Here is a 6,686-nt window from a genome sequence, read left to right on the forward strand (position 1 = left end):
GTATGTGTGTGTGTATATATGTGTATATATATTTGGCTTTCGTTAACATGGAGAAAGCTCTTGACATGGTCCCCTGATCCTTTATCTGGTGGTAAATGCAGAAACTAGGGATAGATGAGTGGTTCGTGAGAGCTATGCAAGGGATGCTGTCAATAAGGCGTGGGTTGGCAGTGAGTATACTGAAGAATTCCGGGCAGGGGTAAGGGTCCACCAAGGATCAGTCTTCAGCCCCCTCTTATTCATCATAGTCTTTTAGGCAATAACAGAGGAATTCAAGACTGGATACCCCTGGGATCTCCCCTATGATGATGACCTTGCTCTAATAGCTGAGTTAGAACTAGAGGAGAAGTTTCAGGTGTTGAAGCAAGGTCTAGAATCGAAGGGCCTTAGAGTGAATCTAGCCAAAACCAAAGTCTTAGTAAGTAGGAAGGCAGACAAATCACAAATTCCTTCAGGTAGATGTCCCTGCTTGATCTCTAGAAAAGGCATAGATAGAAACTCCATAAAATGTACCCAGTGTAAGTTATGGACACATAAGAGGTGCAGCAGTATCAAAGGGAGGCTAACTGAGAAGATAGTTTTTTTGTGTGGCAGATGCACAGAGGCAATAAACACTGAAAATGTGCAGAAAACAGCTTCTGGCACATGCCAGTGGGAAAAACAAGAAGTAGTTGATAGCTTCCACTACGTAGGTGACCAAGTCGGTAGCTGGGGTGGATGCTCTGAGAACGTAACTGCTAGAATAAGAATAGCCTGAGCAAAGTTAAGAGAGCTCCTACCTCTGCTGGTGACAAAGAGCCTCTCGCTCAGAGCGAAAGGGAGACTGTGTGGCGCATGTGTGCGAACAGCTATGTTACACAGCAGCGAAACATGGGCTGTGATTGCTGAGGACATGCATAAACTTGCAAGAAATGAAGCTAGTATGCTCCGCTGGATGTGTAATATCAGTGTGCATACTTATGACAAAAGTTGGACCTAAGAAGCATCAGATGTGGCGTGCAAGAGAGATGGCTGTACTGGTATGATCATGTGTTGCATATGTATGAGGACAGCTGTGTGAAAAAGTGTCACACCCTAACAGTGGAGGGAACCTGTGGAAGAGGTAGACCCAGGAAGACCTGGAATGAGGTGCTGAAGCTCGACCTTCAAGCATTAGGCCTCACGGAGGCAATGTCTCAAAATGCTGCTCTCAAAATGCTGAACCTTATGAAAGAAATGAAAAAGAACTGAGATATGTGGCACATTGCTGTACTCAAGGAAACCTGCCCATCACAATAGAACAGGTCCTAAAACCAAGGTACCATGTAAAAAGCACTGGTCCTGGTACCACATAAAAAAGCACTGGTGATGGTGCTACATAAAAAGCACCCAGTACACTCTATGAAGTGTTTGGTGCTAAGGGCATCCAGTCATAGAAATCAAGCCAAAACAGACTATGAAATCTGGTGTGGCTCTTGGTCTTGTCAGCTCCTGTCAAGCTGTCCTACCCATACCAGCATGGATAATCGATGTTAAATATTGATGAGGATGATGGTGTACCTGTACTTTAGTATAAGTGATACAGTTTATTAATACTGTACTGTATAAAGTACCAGTAATTTAGTCTGTTGGCCATGAGAGTTTTAAGTTCCTGCTCATAAATTAGTGCAGATTGTAAGGGATTCTGAACCATCAGTGTCTGGAAAGTTAATGTTATACCTGTAGATCTAACTGAACTAATGTAATTTGTTTGTTTTTTTTTTAGCTGCCTTTGAAATTACCATCAATGACAAGTTGGTCTTCTCTCGTCTTCAATCTTTTTCATTCCCTAGCTCTGAACAGGTCAGTAATTTCCATTTGACTTTGCTTTTTGTTTCTTGTTTTAATTATCTTCTTTTATTTTGTTTCAGTTATTTGACTGCTGCCATGCTAGGGCACCACCTTGAAGGGTTTAATTGAACATATTTACCCCACCAGTACTCATTGTTTTTTTAAGTCTGGTACTTATTTTCCTGGTTTCTTTGCTGAACCACCAAGTTACAGGGACATAAGCAAACCAACAATGGTTGTCAAGCTGTGATTGTTGGGAGGACAAACACAATACAAAGACGCTCACACACTCACAAACATCACCATTGTCATTTAATGTCCATTTTCCTTGTTGGCATCAGTTGGATGGTTTGAAATGATGTAGCAAGCCACCGGGCTGTGCTAAGCTCCATTGTCAGCTTTGGCATGTTTTCTATGGCTTGATGCTCTTCCTAATGCCAACCACCTTACAGCGTATATTGGGTGCATTTTTTGGACACCAGCACTTGTGAAGTTACCAAGTAAGTTGCAACACACACACACACACACATGATGAGCTACCACTGAGTTACCATTTACTAAATTCAGTCACAAGGTATTGGTTTGTCTGGGGCTATAATAGAAAATACTTGCTCAATTTACTGTGCAGTGGGACAGAACCGGAAACCACATGGTTACAAAGTAGGCTTCTTTACCACATACCCTTGCCTTTTATTTTCGTTTATATAAAGAACGAATAAAATAATTCATGATATTTATCTACAGCAAGGCAGCAAGCTGGCAGAATCATTAACATGCTGGACAAAGTGCTTAGTGGCATTTCATCTGACTTTATGTTTTGAGTTCAAATTCTGCACTGGGATCAATCTAATTGACTGTTCCCTTCCCCAAAATTGCTGGCCTTGTACCAAAACTTGAAAGTGATATTTGTCTACAACTACCTTTGAGTATCATTATGGATTCTATAACATACTTCAGTAAATAGAATTTACATACACTTTATCTTGATAACACTGTGATGACATTTGAACTGTTAAGAAGTAGGATAGTCTCTTCAAGAACAAAAGAAAAAAAAATGTTTAGCTTAAGAAATAAAATATCCAAATTTGTAGAGCACATGCTTTTTAAAAATTTTTTTAGCCAGGTGCAAGCCTGGCTGTGTGGTAAGAAGCTTGCTTCCCAACCGCATGTTTCTGGGTTCACTCCCACTGCTTGGCACCTTGGGCTAATGACTTCTACTATAGCCTTAGGTTCACCAAAACCTTGTGAGTGGATTTGGTAGATGGAAACTGAAAGAAGTCTAGTGTGTGTGTGTATTGTGTGTGCGTGTTTTTGTGCCTCTGTTTGTCCCCCCAGCACTGCTTGACAACTGGTGTTGGTCTGTTTGTGACCCCATCACTCAGCAGATCAGCAAAAGGGACAATAAGTATCAGGCTTAAAAAAAAAATAATAATAATTGGGTTGATTTTTTTCAATTAAAACTCTTCAAAGTGGTGCCTCAGCATGGCTACTGTCTAATGATTGAAACAAGTAAAAGATAAAAGATATTAGTAAGATTTGATTAAAAAAAAAAATAAAATAAATATTTCTAATGTTGACTTTACTGAAGACATTGACAATTTCATTCATGTGTTTCAACGGAGTTTACACTGGTTTGTTAGAAAATTTAGTCTCAGCACTAAAAGCTAATATAACTTGCTTATTATAAAGTACTGATGTTACTTTCAGTGGTTAATTGACCTATTAAGTCATAAATATCTGTCATATGTAAAATGAAGTACCAGTGATAATATATGGTTCAGTAAGTTGGTATCTTAGTTACTAAGATGTGAATTTATGGATGTATCAACAATAACAAGATATATTCTTATAGTTAGAATTTTTATAATTGTGTTTAAAAATCTCATTTAACTCTTTTGATACCAACTCACATGAGGCCACCCCTGGTTCTGTGACTGGAACTTCCTGCTATAAATGAAAATCTTCCATCAAAATTTCATGCTAATTTATGTTCCAAGCACCAGCTTAAAAACAACAAAGTTATTTTATTAAATTCTTCATTTTCGAAACCAATTGAAACAAAAGCACTGTATTTCAACTGAAATATGGTATTGAAAGGGTTTAATATTTTACACTAACATATTCAGACTAGTGTCCTCATATTGATAGTTATAATGTTTCAGCTGTTATGCCCTCTGACATAGTTCAGGTGCCTGTCATATTTAGTAAGGTTCTCAAAAATTCATATGGAATCCCCATTTTTGATAACCTCAGTAGGAAGTTATCAGAGTTCAGTGTTTGTACTTATTCTTTCAGTCATCTTAGCATAGAGATAAACACCATCTGAGGACCTTCAATTAAGGAAAGAAGACTATTAAGCCTATGACCATAAAGAAAATAAGAACTGTTTAAAGCTCTTAATTTCCATCACTTAATTGTTTTACAAGACAGTGGGTTAGTAATAAAAGCATTGATTGAGTGTTAATTGTAGTAGTTTAGCCAGTGGGCTTGAGTTCTATTCCTGAATCAGTCAGACAATAAGTAGACTCTTGTTCAAGCAGAATGAGCAAGTGGCGATGCAAGTAGAAAACTAATGCAACAATGGTTCTGGTGTAGACAATGGAATGGAAGTAATGTATCTCAAAGGAATTAACAAAGGGTTCAGTTTGAAATTCCAAGAAAATGACAGACATCTGATGAAAGGGAAATGGTATATTAGCAATCAAGATGAGGACACTAGTTCAAATACATCAGCAAATAATAATTATAATTTTTCATCTCAGAAACTGAGACAAAATTTGATTAAATATTTTCTGTAAAATAGAATTTAAGTTTTTTAAGTCAGTTCTCTAAATGCAAATTGTCTTTTTTTTTTTCTTTTGACAGATTGTGAATTTATTACATGATGTCCAGGCAGGCAAGACGATCCCTGTTATTGAGGAATCTAGCTCAGGCTGCATAATTCAATAAAACTAATTTGTTTTCCAGAAATTTCTGCAATTGTTACACCTTAAACTCTTTGAGTTTCTTTTTCTTTCTTTTTTAATTTTAAATTAATATATGTTAAAGGTCTTGACTATTGTCTTCTTTTTTAAATCCTCATTGAACTGACATATAGACATGGACTGGCTTATATTCCAACATTATGGTATATCATACAACCTGTTTTGTCACAGTAAAGATATTTACCCAGTACCCACTCAGTATTTGCCCAATCAACGACAACAGTTCATCTGATTGAATGAGTTAACTTTGTTCATTGGTGGAAGATGCTGAGGTGTTTTCCACACAGTGTATGTGGTAAGCGGCACCTACAAGTACTAGTTAATACTGAGTAGTCTGTTGTTATGGTAGATGGCCATTCTTAATTCCATGTGGCTACAGGTATGTCTGCAGGAGAGTAGGAGTGTCCATGTATATGGATACACAGTGGATCTTGAAAGCTTCCATTTGTTGTATCCACTATGTTGCTCCTTGCTGCCTAGCATCAAAATATGTCACTTCTTCAATTAAGTGATCTAATTACTCTTTGCCTTCATGATGAGGTGCTAATTAGCTTTATACATGTATTTTTTTTTTTTTTTTTGCCTTTCATATTCTTTCTTCTTTTTCTTCTCATCTATTCTTCTCTTTTCTCTCCCTCTTCACATACTTACCATGATTCTATCTTTAACCTCATTCTCTCTTCTCCTTCTCTCTATTCCAGCTGTCTTTTACGTTAAGTATTCTATTTCTATAGTTTCTCTTTTTTTTCTTATTTCAAAGTAAATATGCAAAACGTTTCTAGTCAAGGGTGAATTCGAAATTATTCAGTGTCTTTCTTTTGAAAATTCTGTATGTAACAATTGTAGAACTAAAAATACTTTATATTGACTTATTAAAAAATTTTCATTTTGACTTTCTTACTGGTTATTTCTGGTTATGAAAATTCTGGTCTAAACATGTATTGACCAGAGTTGGATAAATTGTGAGGAATAACCAGTGAAAAACTCGACTGAAAATGAATTATTTGGTGATTAAAATAAAAAATGAATATATCATGATTCAGTGTTGTTTCTTAATCATTTTTTCTTCTCTTTCAGTCTTCTTATCAGTTGTTTAATATTAGTGTATGTAGAAAATGCGTACAAATTTACATATTTCTCTATGTATACAGGATTGCACTTGACTTCAATAAATCATGTCTGATATGGGGCTCCCAATGTACTGGCACGAGATTCATTCCAGAAGTTTTGAGACTTTTTTAGGAGAGGCAATTATAACTGTCCTAGATTATTGTAACTTTAGTATATCATTATTAGACATCTAATAAGCTGACCTGCCAACGAATTTTTTTTTCTAGAATGAAGGAGACAGCTGTAACAGTTCTTTGAAAAAACCCTACTAAACACTGCTTGTCACAACTGACAAGTTTGCAGAATGCAGTCGGAACATGAAGACAATTTGGAAGCTTGCTATACAATCAAGTTTTGTATTAAACTGGGCAAAAATGCTACAGAAACCTGCGAAGTGCTTCAGATTGATTATGGATTAACTTGTATGAGCTGAGGTTCAAAGATGGTAGAGGGGAGGGGAGAAACAATGAGAGGTGTAAGAGGGAGAGCGATCTCAGAACCTCAGAGCTAGTTGAGAAACTTCACAGTTTTCTAGATGAAGACCATCATGTACCTATAAAGACAATAAGCGTATAGTTTGGAGTTGATGTGACTCTTGTATGCAAAATTATTCATGTGCAAAATTTGGGAAAAGTTTGTTCCCAGGGTGCTCAGTGACAAACAGAAGGAAAGATGTGTTGCTGACAGCAGGGAGATGCTTGAGCTCATTACTGCCAATACAAGAGTACTTGAGCCTCTGGCAACCTGTAACAAAAGCTGGATCTACTGTTATAATCTGGAGAC

General features: G+C 36.9%; 1 protein-coding gene across 1 annotated transcript in view; it reads left to right on the plus strand.

Annotated features, from left to right (window-relative positions):
- LOC106881051 (uncharacterized) overlaps nucleotides 1-5,831 on the plus strand; it is a 26,657-nt gene extending 20,826 nt beyond the window's left edge. The window contains exons 3-4 of the transcript XR_008266075.1: nucleotides 1,745-1,821; nucleotides 4,675-5,831. The gene's annotated coding sequence lies outside the window, so the exon portion shown is untranslated. The remainder of the gene's footprint in view (nucleotides 1-1,744; nucleotides 1,822-4,674) is intronic.
- Nucleotides 5,832-6,686: the final 855 nt, after the last annotated feature.

Source organism: Octopus bimaculoides, chromosome 18, assembly GCF_001194135.2.
Source record: "Octopus bimaculoides isolate UCB-OBI-ISO-001 chromosome 18, ASM119413v2, whole genome shotgun sequence".
NCBI lineage: Eukaryota > Metazoa > Mollusca > Cephalopoda > Octopoda > Octopodidae > Octopus > Octopus bimaculoides.